Source organism: Theobroma cacao, chromosome 10, assembly GCF_053813885.1.
Source record: "Theobroma cacao isolate CCN51 chromosome 10, ASM5381388v1, whole genome shotgun sequence".
NCBI classification, from domain to species: Eukaryota; Viridiplantae; Streptophyta; class Magnoliopsida; order Malvales; family Malvaceae; genus Theobroma; species Theobroma cacao.
In genome coordinates, this window is record NC_142648.1 from 20,966,863 (window position 1) to 20,982,980 (window position 16,118).

Genomic DNA, 16,118 nt, shown 5'->3' on the forward strand with positions numbered 1-16,118 from the left:
ATCATGGCTCGCAAATTGGGCTGTGACAGATGAAAATGGATATAAAGGAGTGGATATACTTTATAGTAACGAAGATGTTTCCATCCACACACATCAACGATATTACACGAAAGAAAGAAATCCTTATTTATGCCATTGTTATTGGTAAATCCATCAACATTGGCTAGGTGATCTTCAACGCCATCCTATAAATAGCCCGTATAAAACGAAATGGTTTTGTGAGACCTCAACCTCTATAGGCTTGTAACTAAGTATAGATGTAATAATACGAGCTAGGGGTAGTTTCGTCATTTTCTCTAATAAGCTTCAAGAAGAAAGTTTTATGATATTTTAAGGCTTAAATGGGTATAAGACTGCATAAATGATGTGTGCTGATGACAACACGAAGAAAACTAAAAGTTTTAACAATTTTCATAACAGGGGCAAAATGGTCATTTTTCACCTCGAGTTAAAATTTTAAGTTTTTATGAACCCGAACATGTCTAGACCATTATGGATCTTGTCCTAGTGTTAAGAGAGCAAAATATTGCATAAAAGATTGGAGGAGAATAAGTTAATTGGTGGAAGGGCATTTTCGTAATTTTAAGGGAAATGATAAGATTGCCTATAAATATCTTGAATTTCCAGCAGCTTCTAGAGATTTTCCAGCAGCTGGTCTTCTTCTTTTTCTTTTCCTCTCTCAAGTTTCTTCAAAACTCCATGGAAGCTTGATTTGAAGCTTGAATGATTTTCTCTCTCTAACTCTAGTTTTCACACTTTTAAACTCTTTTGACTAGAACCTTTGAATTCTTTCATCCTCTCACTTCAAAACCCTTGATAAATCTCATTTCTATACTTTCTCTTACTAGTTAGACGTTCTAGAGAGAGAAAGAGAAAATTTCACCATTTATTTGAAAACTATTGGAAAAGAATTGACTACAAAGGAGCCCTAGGGTAAGTGATGAATTAAGCTTGATTTTTAGCTACAGAAAATGGCTAGTAATTGGGATTTATGAGCTGTTTTATTGTTGAGTATGTTCATTACTTTTAGTGATTAAGATAGTGAACATAGATGGCCACTTAATGTGGCAATTGAAAGCTAGCTAAGAGATAGCTTTTAGGGTTCATAGAGTGTAAATTGACCTATTGATTATGCTAATGTGATCCTAGGTTCTAAGGAAGCCCTATCATCTTGTTTGGACAATTAGGGGAATTGGAGTCATTTAAAGGCTCTACAATCAATTGGTGAGTGGACTGCCTTCAAAACTTATTTTGGGAATATAATGTATTTGACAAACGTTTGAATGATTTTATACGATTTTTCATGAAAATGAATGCCTTGGGAACAAGATCTTGAGAAATGATTTATGTTATGATATGTGGTTATTATGGATTTCTATGTGGCTGCATTATGTTGATATACATATATGCTTGAATATAATGTTGTGTAATTATATTGACTCGGCTATGTGCGAGTAGGGAGTGCGCATAAGCTGAGGATGACCCGGTTATGTGCGAGTAGGGAGTGCGCATAACTAGGTGATGACAAAGCCATGTGCGAGTAGGGAGTGCGCATGAGCTGGTGATGGTGATGACGGGATGGTGTGATGATGATGATGGGTATATATATATATATATATACATATGTAAATATGTGTGTTATAGGAAATTGATGGATAATGGTTTATGGTTGTAATGTATGTGAAACTTGACATGTTAAACCTTGAGAAATTGTTATGTGTTTCATATTTGTTTTGAACATTTCAAGCAAGGTGGTTTTCTTTAAGAGAAAGGGAAATTTTCATTTGATGCCCTGTATTTCGCTGCAGTGAGAATCTTTCTATTTTTGGGTTGTAATTTCGCTGTAGCGAAATTGAATTTCGCTGCAGCGAGAAACATTCTGTTTCTGGATTACAATTTCGCTGCAGCGAGATTCAGCGAAAAACTTTCTGTTTTGGTCTCCTATCTTGTTCAATTGTTGTCCTATCTTTCACTTCTTTGCTACCATATCAGAGCATGGACTTCCAACATTAAGGATTAAATGAGTTAAGTTTTAAATGAGGAGGTTTAGTGAGAAATCCTTGGCCAGTTGAGAAACCCTCGTTCGGCTAATAACTAAATCCCAACGTCGCTGCAGCGAGAATGCCTTTTCGCTGCAGCGAGAATGCCTTTTCACTGCAGCGAGAATGCCTTTTCACTGCAGCGAAGTTTCGTTGTCATATTTGACTTGCTTACGTATCATTGAAGCTTTCATTCTTCAAATGGTTCGTTGTGTATGGATTCATGATTTAATAATCAATCAATTAAGGGCTTGGTGAGGGGTTTTTAGTAAGAATAGAAACAAATTGCATTGTTTTGAAAAAGAATGCATCATGATTTCATTAAAGATTCCTTATGGTATGCTTGTTCCCTTCCTTGTTCACTCATTGGGTTTATATTCACCATTTTCAAATTCATGTTTTCAGATCACGAGGCAGCTGGTAACTAGGACGAGGTGTCCTTATAGACCTGTGTCCATCTTTTGGTAGGTGTCTCGGCATTCAGTAGCTATACATTCATCCGAGTCCCTCCGTTGGAAGTCGAGTGTTATTTTGTTTTGTATAGACAAACTTAATGTAAATTATTAGAATACATGTTGTAGACATTGTATGTAAATTTTTAAGGAGTAATGCTAGTATGAGTTGGCAATGTATATCACTATTTTGATTCAAAAGTATGAAATATGACTTAGCGATATTTGATGGAATGATGAGTAGGATAAATCGATAGGCTTGCTTGGGCTTACTAGACTACGTTTATTGGGCCCTTGCGCCGATCATGGCCTGAAAATTTAGGTCGTGACAGGTTTATGGTTCACCTCTTTGATAATTACTATGTGGGAGAGCTATTGTACACTTAGACGAGAGTGAAGAATTGCTACATTTAAAAGCTTGCATTTATGTGGGACTTATTTAAAGATATTATGATCCCTCTGCTATTGTTGGTAGTTCTTCCTTTACACCACGACCTAGAGCTGTTTTGCCTCAAGCCTAAAATTTGACATTGTTCTAAAGAATGGAATGTCTTGACCTCCAAAATACACAACAAATGTCATATCAAGTGGAGTGTAATTGAGCAATGGAGCAGATGTTCCGCATCTATGCTAACTACATGGGGATGGATATGGTTAACTTTCCTACTTAACCAGATTCTCTCTTCAGCCTGGGCAACAATGAGGAAGATGAGAAAGAGGAGTAGAGTCTTTCTGCAGTTCTACTAAGGGAATATTCTTTTAGCTTTTCTTTATCTATTTTTAACAATGAGGACAATGTTAAATTTAAGTTTGAGGGGGGGGGGGGGGGGGAGGGAGTTTGAATTTTTTTAAAAGCTAAAGCTTTATTTCTTCTGAGTTTTGTTTTTATTTATTTATTTGAATTTATGTTTTTAGGCTTTAAGCTTATCATTTACTTTTCGTTATGTTTTGTTTTAAGAATTTAAGCTAAAGTTGGTTGTGCCAATTTTCTGATGACTTCCTTATCAATGATGATAACTTTGTTATCTTGTTATCTTTAGCTTTTGGTAAATATGGATATTTCTTGGTTTGTGCTAAGTTCTTATGTTCAGTATCATTGTTAAGATGTGATTTGTATTGAATGAGCACATTATCTTTTGCTTAGAATTGTTGTGCATATTTAGAGACTGTTTATGTTAATGTGAATTTTGGGATTATGTCATGAATTTTAGAATTTGTTTGATTCTCTTTTAAGGTGAAATCCTAGGTAATAGTTAGTTAAGTAAATGAATTAGGCCATCTATGGACAGTTTGAGCCTTTCGAGCCTAGCTTAATATATGTTTATCCATAGTATATCCCTTTAAGCCTAATATTACATTTTCTTTGTTAAAAACCTATTTTATTTAGCCTAGCTTATAAATAAGATTTCAATTTTGCATCCCTCACTCCTAAGTATGTTAATCATTTAAGGATGTGTATTGAGCTAGATGTTGAATTAGGTAGAAGGTAGAGTTGATGAAAAAAAATGTTCAAATATGCTTAGTATTCACCCCGCTATCTAGATTAGAAAGAAAATAGTTTGGGAGTGTAAAATTGTGAAGAAAAAGACTAAAGTGTTGGAAAAAAGAGAAGTTTGAAATAAAAAAAGAAGGGTGTTACTTAGAGTAAAAATAGAGCTCTATATAGGTTTTAGAATGATTATATGCTTAAGGTCAATTAAGCCTTATAAATATCCTTTATCCTACCTTTACCCTAACCTTTCATTACAAGCTTGATAAAGTCCTAATGACCTTTAACTTAGTGGTAGTCAACATTAGTAGAGAGAGATGAAAAGCAAACCTATGAGATTCTAGTACTAATTTGAATTTTACATTGGTATAAACTTATCGGGATTACATGATATTCTTTGTAAAGATTGCACACACGCACGAAAATCTGTTTGAGAATGAGCTTGCATTTGAAATTTTTTTTGGGTTGGGGTAAAGGGGATTCAAAACTTGCTCTTTTAAGCAAAGGGATCATGCACCAACCAATGAGCCAAATGCTCAGATGCGAGTGTCACATCCCATTTGGATGGAACATGACCAGTGTATGAACCTAGACGGGATAACCCCCTAGGCCTAAGCAAGCCTCATTAACATACATTATTAAACATTCATTAATGCAGAACCATTCATAAACATCCATAGGCATACAATATCAACTCATGTATACCATCATATGCAATATTACACATATATGGAACTTCTCAACATATTAATGCAAGTGCAACCATTTCATTCATCATCAGAGTGCCACATTTCTAGTGCACCATAATATTTACATGTTTCAAGACCCTCGAGTGTACATATGGGCTCTTGAGCCATTTTATACATTTAACATAACATTCATAATGTAAAATGACCAAACATTTGGCTACATTATTGTAACAGACTCATAATCCATAAAACATGTTCATAGTTTGTAAACATAAACATAAAATAGACTGACTCATCAGTGGAACATAACCCAACTCGCTAGGCTTCAAGAGGTTGCTAGACACCTACCAATGTAAAATGAATGGATCACATCTCCATCACACTGGTTGCTAGCAAAAGAGTACTATCACTAATCTGCAACAAAAATAGTGAAGGAAAATAGCGTGTGAGTCACAACGACTCCATGAGTGGATATGAGGAAGGGGACAAGCCAGTGGCTAAGAGATTTTCCTAACCATGCAATTATAAATGCATATGATTCATAAATCCTTTCACTTTACCATGATGTTCATGAAACATAACATTTAATCTTCCTCTGAATAACATTGTATGGAAAACATATTTGCATAAATCATTAGAAACCCTTTAATCTTAAAAGCCTCTCTAAAATCACTTAAGAAGCTAATTCTACAACAATTCTATTGATACATTTTGGAATGTATCGATACATGCAAGGAATCTATTGATACCTTTAGGAATGTATCGATACATTGCACACAGAATGCCTTTTGTAGCATTCTGTTGAAAATGTATCGATACTTTTGCCATAAAATCCAACTTTCAGGGCATTTTCTTAAATATAACTCATTCATAAGTTTTTCTAGCATTAAGGGATCATTCCCTAGGCTAAAGTTCTATCTAACCAAGCCAATATCACCACATTTCAGTGTGAACATCATTAATACTCATTAAATTATAAACTACACATTTAAGCATAAATCATGAAGCAATACTCATTCAATCATTTCTTTAACTCATTAATCTCAATCATCATAACATTCTAACTATGATTAGGTATGCTTCATTCCAGCAAATAGTGGTTTAACCCCCACTATTTTGGGTTCCTAGCGCACTCTCATGAATGGTACATCGGTCTTATCCATAATCTATTGAGTGGTCCCACCCCACTCAAGTGGGTAGTGGACAAAGTCCTTGCTACTGTTTGGTTCATTTCGCATGAACAATCATCAAAGCTGTGTGAGTGGCACTTTGGCCTCACCCACAATCATCATAAGATCTCTTAAGCTGAAGATTGTTCTCATCCTTAGCTTGCATCATGAACATATAACATTTCAATAAATCATCATCATACTTAGCCCATAGTGTATATGACTATCTCAACACATACATCTCAAGGCATACATTTCATAACCTCATAAATCATTTATATGTTTAACCCATAGTATATATGACTATCTCAACATATACATCTCATGGCATACATTTCATAACCTCATAAATCACTTACATGCTTAGCCTATAGTGTATATGACTATCTCAACATATACATCTCATTGGCATATATTTCATAACCTCATAAATCACTTACATGTTTAGCCTATAGTGTACATGATACACTTAACACATACATTTCATGGTATCCATGTTACAATCTTATAAATGGAACTCATGCATCCAACATTTTTATCATGCTACATCGTATCTAACATGTGCATAATAACATTCATACATTGACCATAGAAATATCTTATACTCACACTAGCCCGAAGGCCAGAGTAATCAAGTGGACTGCAAACATAAAAAGGCTTGTCCCCTCTTGTTGAAAACTAATACATAGTAACATATTTACATACATAGTAGATTCGTAAATAATTTAAAAATCATTGTGTCACACATATCAAAATCATTATCAAATCCAGTCATTTGAACATTTCCTTGAAAACTTCATAAAACCTTGTAGTTCAAATCCTTTAATAAATCATTTATGGAAATAATTTTTTAACCTGCTTAAATAACAATTTCCATAAAAATCATGCTAACTTTACATATTAAAATACTTGAAAAGGTGTATCCACTCGCCTAATTGGAGATTCAATTTCCTATCTCCAATGACAACTCTGTTTCAATGTAATCCGTGGAGTTTTTCAACGTTCCCATCATACAAAAATCAGTACAATAATTTCCTTGAATAAAAATCTTGTATTAATCATTCTAGGTACTTTAGAAATTACTTGCTTTTAACTAAACTAATTTTCTATCTAAAACCTACGCTTAGAAACCCATGAATCTTCTATCCTTAGCTTAGGTGAGCTTAGATGCTTAAGAAAATCATAAAACATTTAAACTTCAATCACCAATAGAAAATTTGGGCAATAAAACAACTATCTAAGTTCTGGAAATCCAAGACCAAAAGATTTAAAAGCTAAAAATGTCATCTTTTTTCACAAAAACCCAAAACTAAGCTTTCGAATCATAAAAATGGAGTTTTGGGTTAAAAATGAGTTGGAAAAGCTTAAGAGTTGGGGTTTTACCTTGCAAATGAGACTGAGGGTTGCCAACCCTTGAAAAATAAGATATATTTATAAGCTCGCATGTGAAAATACATATTTACCCCTTTTATTTTTCTGAAATCGACAAAATGTATCGATACATTAGCCCATGTATCGATACCTTTGGTTTGGAGAAAATGTATTGATACATTATGAGCATGTATAGATACATGTTCATCAAAACCCCTTTCTGGGCCAAATTTATCGATATATCATTAACATGTACCCATACATTTGAGACAGAATGTAGTTTCTGAAACATTGCTTATAAAATTTGCCCAACTTATTTACATTAAATACCATTTAAGTAAATGTCCTATTTACTTTTTACTGTCCATTTGCTTGAGATATTTAATGTAAATAATCAAACAACCCCCATTTGGATTGAACAAAAATATAAAAAAAAATTAAAATCCAAACAATCACTCCATTAAAGCTAAAAGACCGACCAAAGAGACAAGAGGAAGATAAAACACTCATCACTGTGTTTGACTTGAACAAAGCTTATCGTGAGTCAAGCCTCTTATACCTTTTATTAGTTTGCAAGGAGAATGAAGTATCTTCACCCTTATCTAAAGATGTCAAACCCATAATTGAGTAGTTTTGCAATGTTGTACTTAATGAGATACTCTATGAACTACCACCAACGCGAGATATTCAACATGCCATCGATTTCATCCTTGGTTCTATAATTCCAAACAAGCTTGCTTATCACATGAATCTGCAAGAGCATAAAGAGTTACAACATCAAGTCAAACAACTTTTGAAGAAAGGTCTAGTAAGAGAAACTGTTAGCCACTGTGTTGTTCCCACTTTATTAGTTCTAAAAAAAGATGGAACATGGTGCATGTGCATTGATAGTTGTGCCATGAACAAAATCACCATCAAGTATCGTTTTCCTGTTCCTAGACTTGATGATTTGTTGAATCAATTGCATGGTGCTATTATCTTTTCCAAGATCGATCTGTGTAGTAGTTATCACCAAATTCAAATGCAACCTGGAGATGAATGGAATTGCATTTAAGACTAGTGTTGGGTTATATGAATGGACAGTTATGCCATTTGGCACCTTTATGCATCTAATGAACTAGGTATTTTTGCCTTTTATTGGGATGTTTGTTGTGGTTTATTTCAATGATATTTTAGTGTATAGTAGAAGTCAGAAAGAGCATTTGAAACATTTATGGCCGATCTTTGAAGTACTTTGAGAGCAAAAGCTTTTTGCTAACTTAAAGAAGTGTGAATTTATGACAAACAAAGTTATCTTCTTGGAATATGTTGTTTCAGCGTAAGGGATCGAAGTGGACCAAAGCAAAGTTGATGCCATTGTCAATTGGCCAATTCTAAAGTCTCTTCATGACATTTGAAGCTTTCATGGATTGACCTCTTTTTATCGACGTTTCATCAAAAATTTTAGTTTTGTTGCTGCTTTGCTTATTGAATACCTTAAACAAGATAGTTTTATATGGAGTATCAAGGCACAACATAGCTTTGAGAATTTGAAAGAAAAGATTACTAAAGCTCCCATGCTTGCATTTTTGAACTTTGATTTGGCGTTTGAAGTTGATTATGATTCCTTCAATGTAGGTATTGGTGTTGGTGTTGTTCTTTCTCAAAAAGGATGACCAAATGCCTTTTTCAGTGAGAAGCTCAATGATGCAAGATTGAAATACTCAACGTATGATAAGGAGTTTTATGCTATTATTCAATCCCTAGATCATTGAAGCTACTATTTGTTGCCAAAAGAATTCATCTTGTATTCTGATCATGAAGCCCTCAAACACCTCAACTCCCAACACAAGCTTAGTCACCGACATGTAGCTTAGAGTGTGTTTTTTTAAGCTTTCCCAATTCTCCTGAAGCCTAAGTTAGGTGCGCATAACAAGGTAGCCGATGCTTTAAGTTGTCGCCTTACTCTCCTTTTTACCTTACAATTAAAGGTTGTTGGCTTTGAAGTTGTGAAAGAATTGTATGAGAAAGATCATGAATTTGGTGAGATATCAAAACCTAGTTCTCAATATCTTTGTTCACAATTTCACCAACAAAAAGGGTATCTTTTCAAAGGTAACCAACTATGCATCCCTCAATGTTCTTTATGCTAATCTATTATTTGGGAAGCTCATAATGGAAGATTAGCTGGACATTTTGGGAGAGAAAATACATTGGCTCTTGTGAAAGAAAAATTTTATTGGCCTAAGTTGGAACAAGGTATCATTTGACATATTTGAAGGTGTCGTGTTTGCCATATTGCCAAGCTTGGAAATCAAAACACTAGTATGTATAAACCATTACTCATTCCTGAAGCTCCTTGGGTAGATGTGAGTATGGATTTTGTTTTGGTTTTGCCAAGAACTTAAAGGTAAAAGGACTTTGTAATGGTGGTTGTCGATAGATTTTCCAAAATGGCTCATTTTATGCCATGCTATAAAACTGATGATGCTTCTTACATAGCTAATTAGTGTTTTAAGAAATTGTGCGTCTTCATGGAATTCCAAAAACCATCACTTCAGATTGAGATGTGAAGTTCATGAGCCATTTGTGACAAACTCTTTGGAGGAAAATGGGAACTTACTTGCAATTTAGTTCAACAAGTCACCCTCAAATGGATGGTCAAACAAAAGTGGTCAATAAAAATTTAGGAAACTTATTACGGAGCTTTATGGGTAAAAACATTCACCAATGGGATCTTGTAGTAGCACAAGCAGAATTTTCTTACAATAATTATGTGAGCTAAACCACTAGAATATGTCCATTCGAAGTAATGTATGGAAAACGTCCTCTTAGTCCTTTGACCTTCTTGCGTTACCAACTACTCATTAATTTAGTGCTAATGTTGAAAAACGTGCTAAGCAAATCAAGAAGCTTCATGAAGAAGTTTGAGAGAAGACTATTCGTCAGACTAATAGACACCAAAAGCAAGCCAACAAGCATAAAAGGCCAACTAGTTTTGAAAAAGGAGACTTACTTTGGATTCACTTAAGGGAAGAACATTTTCCTAAGTTTCGTGCAAAATAATCTCATTCAACTGATGGACCATTCCGAGTCTTGGAACATATTAATGATAATGCTTACAAGATCGAACTTCTTGGAGATTATGAAGTTTCTGCAACTTTCAATGTAGCTGATCTCTCTCCTTGCTGTGAAGAACATGAAGAAAATATGGATCTTGAAGACAAATTTTCTCCAACTTAGAGAGAATGATATAGAAGTATATTATTAGATTATTATTATTTAGGAATTATAGGTATGATAGAATTCTCATTTTTATTTAATCTATTTGTACTAGGACTTTAATGTAGTCATGTTTAATTTAGGAATAGAACATCTATTTTATTAAAATCTCTTATTAACTGCTTTAGTTATATTAGACAACTTAAAGTAGAGTTTAATTAGGATATGGGCCTATAATACTATAAATAGGACCCTTAGGCTTAATTATTATTCACATTCAAATTGAGAATTAATAAAGAATATTTTTTTAAGCAAGAGTGTTTATTTTCTTTAAGCTTTTTTCAAAAGAGTAAGAGGTTTTTAGTATTTTTTGCCTAACCAACCAAAGTAGGAATTTGATTATTTTTCACTTTAATAGAGTTTTCAACCTTATCAAAATTGGTGATTCACCTTGTTGGGGTTTCTAATCTCGCCACAATTAGCATCTTTCACAATGCCCAGGTGTCTTCACAATGTTCCGACATCAGATACCTTTCCAAATTTTAAAATATATATTTATTGGAAATTACATTAAACTAAAAACTGTTTCATGGGAGAACAATTTGAAAAAAATTTAAAAATAAAAAACTTGTTAGCAAATGAACAAGCTAGTTTCAAGCACCCAAGGAAGAGTTGATATCCTACCGTCAAAACACAAGTGTCATTGGCGAGTTTGCAACTTGGTTGAGATCAATGAACACTGAAACTTAATTTGTGGCTCAACTTGTTCTGGATTTGAAAGGTACGATGTTGTAAAATTATCTGTCATTACCACGAGCGGTGGGTGGTGGAGTGGTTTTCATATGTTGCTAATCTGTATTGTTTAGCCAATAGGATTTCATTAGAGATTTAAGAAAAATAAGAGTACTAGGTGGTTCAAAAAATTAAAAGAAAACCATTATTTTTTTATTGAAAATAATTTAAAATCAACTTTTTCAAAAGAAAATACATCTAAATTATTATTATTATTATTATTATTATTATTATTATTAAACGAAATGGTCAGACGCTGAAAAACGATAGAAGTTGGGACCCGAGGGAGTACAATTTAGTAATGTCTTGCTAAAAAACTTTTATATTTATCCTCGTATTTGTGAAGCTGAAAAAACTTGTCTTCCGGGAGTCCCAGCAAAGAAACAAGGTTATATTGTGTTATGGATTCATCTGAGTCGAGGAAGCCTCTAGATCAGCTTCCAAAGGAAAGTTTTTGGGACAACCCTTTGTATCAATGGGATGGGTTTTGGTACAGAGCTGGTCATCTTGACGCAGCAATGGCTCTTCGTTCACAATACACAGCACGCCATGATGACGTTATCTTGGCATCCCCCATGAAAACAGGTACCACATGGCTCAAGGCCCTTTGCTTTTGCATTATGCGAACGCAACCCCAAGAGGAAGATGCTCAGAAGATTGATGAAGGAACTCTAGTCAAGAGTGATGATGGTGAGGATCCTCTTGTCAAGAACCATCCCGCCGTCTACGTGCAGACCTTAGAAGTTCAGGTATTCACAGCAAAGCAGCCTCTTGACATCTCAGGTATGAAGTCTCCGAGACTCTTTCACACTCACTTGCCTTATAGCGCATTGCCTGATTCGATAAAGAATTCCAAGTGCAAGATAGTTTACATTGCAAGGAACCCAAAGGACACATTGGTGTCAATGTGGCACTTCTTCAACAAGCTTAGGACACCTGAACAAGGCCCATATCCGTTTGACAAGGCATTTGAGTGCTTTTGCAAAGGGGTCTCTCACTTCGGTCCGTTTCTCGACCACGTTTTACAATATTGGAATGAAAGCCTAAAAGCCCCTGATAAGGTTCTGTTTTTGAAGTATGAAGACCTTAAAAGAGATCCCAAAGGACATGTTAAGAAGCTAGCTTTATTCCTTGGAAGACCTTTTACTAATGAGAAAAAAGTTGAAGAAGTTATCTGGAGGTGCAGCTTGGAAAGGCTCAAGAACTTAGAGGTAAACAAGAATGGAGTGGATCCTTGGGTTGGGATGCAAAACAGTGCCTTTTTCAGGACTGGCAAAGTTGGAGATTGGAAAAATATGTTCACCACTGAGATGAGTGAGCGCCTGGATCATATCACCCTGCAGAAACTAGAGGGATCTGGCCTTCACCTTGACATTTGAATCATGCTCTGCAGCATTTTGCTGCTCCAGTTCTGAAATCATGAGTTTATGACTCTGGCTCACAAGATTTTATTAGTATTATTTATAGCTAAAGTTACAATTACTTTGGTGCAGCAATTACACCAATAAATAGTATTAGTAATTAAATTTTCTTTTGTTTTGTCAATAAGTTTAATAATAATAATAATATGTCTTCTGTTTTTATTTTTCAGTATTAATGGAAAAACTACTTTTTGGCTTATCCAAAAAAATTAAATTGAACTTTCTTTTGAAAAGTCATTTGATCTCTCATTTATTTTATATCCATAGTTATGAAAGGTCAAAAATATAAAATTATTTTATTGCTATTTATTTAAAAAAATAAATCAAAAGTCCAAATTATTTAAATTTTCTACGCATAACTAATTTATTTAACTAAGCATACTAATATGTCATATTAGTTTTGGATTGATCATTTTTAATAAAAAACTTCATAAACTTTAATTAAAAAAAAATTATCTACATTGTGTGTGTATATATATAGTACATATATAGTTTCAATATATATATATATATATATATATATATATAGTTGGAAAAATATATTTACCTTTTCAAGACTAATAAAAAGCGTTTCTAGAATTTGATTCAAGATGTTTTACATTTCTAGTGATCTCCAAAAACTTGCGGTATGAAACTAATACAAAATGGATGAGGAACCACATTTTTCACAGTTAAAAGAACCTTCCGTTGGCAATAAACGAAGAGGGGCGTTTTTCTAGGAGTTTAAACATGTAGTAATCTTGATGATTTCGATTTACCAAGATAAATGGGTCAAGTATACATTATCTTAGATACAATTTTATCCAAATAGGATGACCATGACTGGTGTTCTTGCAAACAAAAGTCTAACATCTCACACTCACACAGGATGGGGAAGCTGTCTTGCCACCCTTTTAAACTGTCTAAATGGCAAGTTCATATTGGTTAATGGATTGTGCGACTGTTGAGAGCATTTGAATTTGGGAGCTCTGAACTAGGAACTTGTTAGAGCTAGCATAGAGACATCAACCCTTTAAAAGATATTGTGTCTCGTGTGCTCTGACTTATTTGCTCACATCAGATTGAGTATTTCAATTCTCTTAATAAGCACACTTCAACTTTTCTCACATTCATAATTATGTCATAATTCCCAAAATTGACAAAATGAGTCGACCATGAATATAGTGCATTGATACAATATTAAATAGTTTTCTCTTTCACCTTTTCTCGTCCTCCCAGTATGTCGGTTCAAGTCTCATTATGGAATCCGTTTCGAAAATTGCTTTCTCATGGTGCCCCTTGAATCTCAAAGACCATGAGAAAGATGGCTAATATTTAATGAGATTGATGCCCTTATTAAAACAATCGGTAATGTGTCGTTTGTTCATGTTCTGAGAGAAGGCAACTCTCTGGCTGATTCCCTTGCCAAACTTGGGGCTGGCCGAAGCTCTATGTTTACTGCCCTGTTGTAACCTCAGTCCTTGATCCAATATTCCTCAATGTTTTTTTCATTCATGCCATGCATATTTGTCAAGTCTATTTGTTGGTGTGGTGTTTGCTGGTTGCTGTTTTGTGAAATGATGTTGTTATGTTGCTGCCAAGTCTGTTTCTTATGGGGCTCCTCCTCCGTCTGCCTTTTCTTTTTGGCCCTGTTGTTCCGATGCCTTTTGGCAGCTTCTGCTATTCAGATTTGCTTGTTCTCTCTGGAACCAAGTCTGTCCTCAGGTGGCCTCTCGACATGTTCTCTTTTTTCGCTTAACAGGCATGATTAGGTTTCCTACTTCAGCAACGTTCAACCATTCCAGCCATGTTTTCTTATGTTTATTGCTTTTTTTCTTTTATATTTCCAGCCAGTTTTTGCTGTTGCCTTTTGTTTCAGAGTATTTGTGTTGTTGCACTGAGCGGTTTTTGCTCACTCATATTGTACTCTCTTTAATCTTTTAATATACCATTTTCTTAGCTGAAAAAAAAAAGAAGTTTTCTCTTCACCTTCATGTCACTTAGCTCAAAAGAGAATACTTTCCCAATAATGTCACATATAATCGAATCTTCCATGTTCTTAGGTTACATAGCAAACATCTAATCCTTAGCTTATGACATAGTCAAAATGTCACAAAAAACATAATGAAGGTTTTATCAACCTCTTTCCAACTCACACAATCAAGAAGCAAGGATCCATTCATCCACCTCCTAGATTGGTCCCAGAGCACATGCAGTATCAAGTACATGATAAGGTGGAAGGTTTTTTTTCTAAGAGCATACGTCAAACTCTTAAACTATACAAATCTTAGTCTAGTTGCTCTTCCAAGCGCCTAACTTGAGTTCTCCATTTGTTCACAATTCTAGGCGCCAAATTAGGTTTCACATCTGGCTTATTCTAAAGGCTACATCTTCGCTCCAACCAAGGCTACATTTGAAACTTTATTTACTGTTTAAAAACGTTAATAGTTTATGTCTCTTCTTTACTAGCCTCCATAAGCACCAAATGCCATTGATCTTGTGAGTGAGCCAATCTTAAGCTTGTTGAATACATATGCTTTATATCTTGGGAGCTAAATGCAGACATAAATGCATCTACAATGAAATAAAAAAAGATACATAAAAAGTTAATATCCCAAAGACTCAATACAACTTGCAAAAAGAAAAAACACCATATACGGAGTCTTAATTAAAGACCTAACATGAGTCACATAGGCATCCCCTGAAATAAGTTTAGTCAAAGGATTTGCAACCATATGACTAGTGAAAATATATTTTAAGATCACTTTGTTTTGTGCAATTAAATAATGAACCTTTTCCAAATATCATTGTGTTTGGTTCTACCATGATATTTGGGATCCCAAGTAAAACCAATTGGAACCATACTATCACAATGAATGATACCGTTGAACAAGTTATAAATTCTGCTACCAACCAGTGCAATTCTGCTACCATATTGGATAAAGCATTGCAAGACTGTTTCTTGCTATTCCGTGAGATAGTACCACCACTGAGCAAGAAGCATACACTAAAGTTGATTTGCATTCATCTAGGTCACTTTCGTCAGCATCATTATAGTCAATTAGGTTTAGGTTTGAATTGCAATAGCATTAATATGTAATTAGTAGTTCTTTTAATATAGTGCAATCTTCTTTTGACTATTTTCCAATGAATGAATCCAGGGTTTGTTTGGAATCTACAAACTAAACAAATTGCAAAATTTGCTGAGGAAAAAAAAAAAACAAATTGCAAAACTAATATTAGATCTAGCGCGTATCAAGGCATACAGGAGGCTGCTAACAATACTAGAATAAGAAACACAAGCCATCTCTTTTTGTTCTTCTGGAGTCTTAGAAGCCTTATCAAGACTCAAGATTTCGACTGTTGTGATAGGAGAATCAATGGTTTTACAATTTTACATCTGAAACCATTTAAGAATCTTGTTTATGTATGTCTCTTGACACAAACCAATAAGTCTCTTTGAATGATTCCTTAGGATCTTTCTTCGAGCATATAGTTTGCTTCCTCCATGTCTTT

At 34.3% G+C, this 16,118-nt stretch overlaps 1 pseudogene; it reads left to right on the forward strand.

Moving 5' to 3' along the window:
* The first annotated feature begins 11,603 nt into the window (after window positions 1-11,603).
* LOC18586847 (cytosolic sulfotransferase 5 pseudogene) lies at window positions 11,604-12,581 on the forward strand (annotated as a pseudogene).
* Window positions 12,582-16,118: the final 3,537 nt, after the last annotated feature.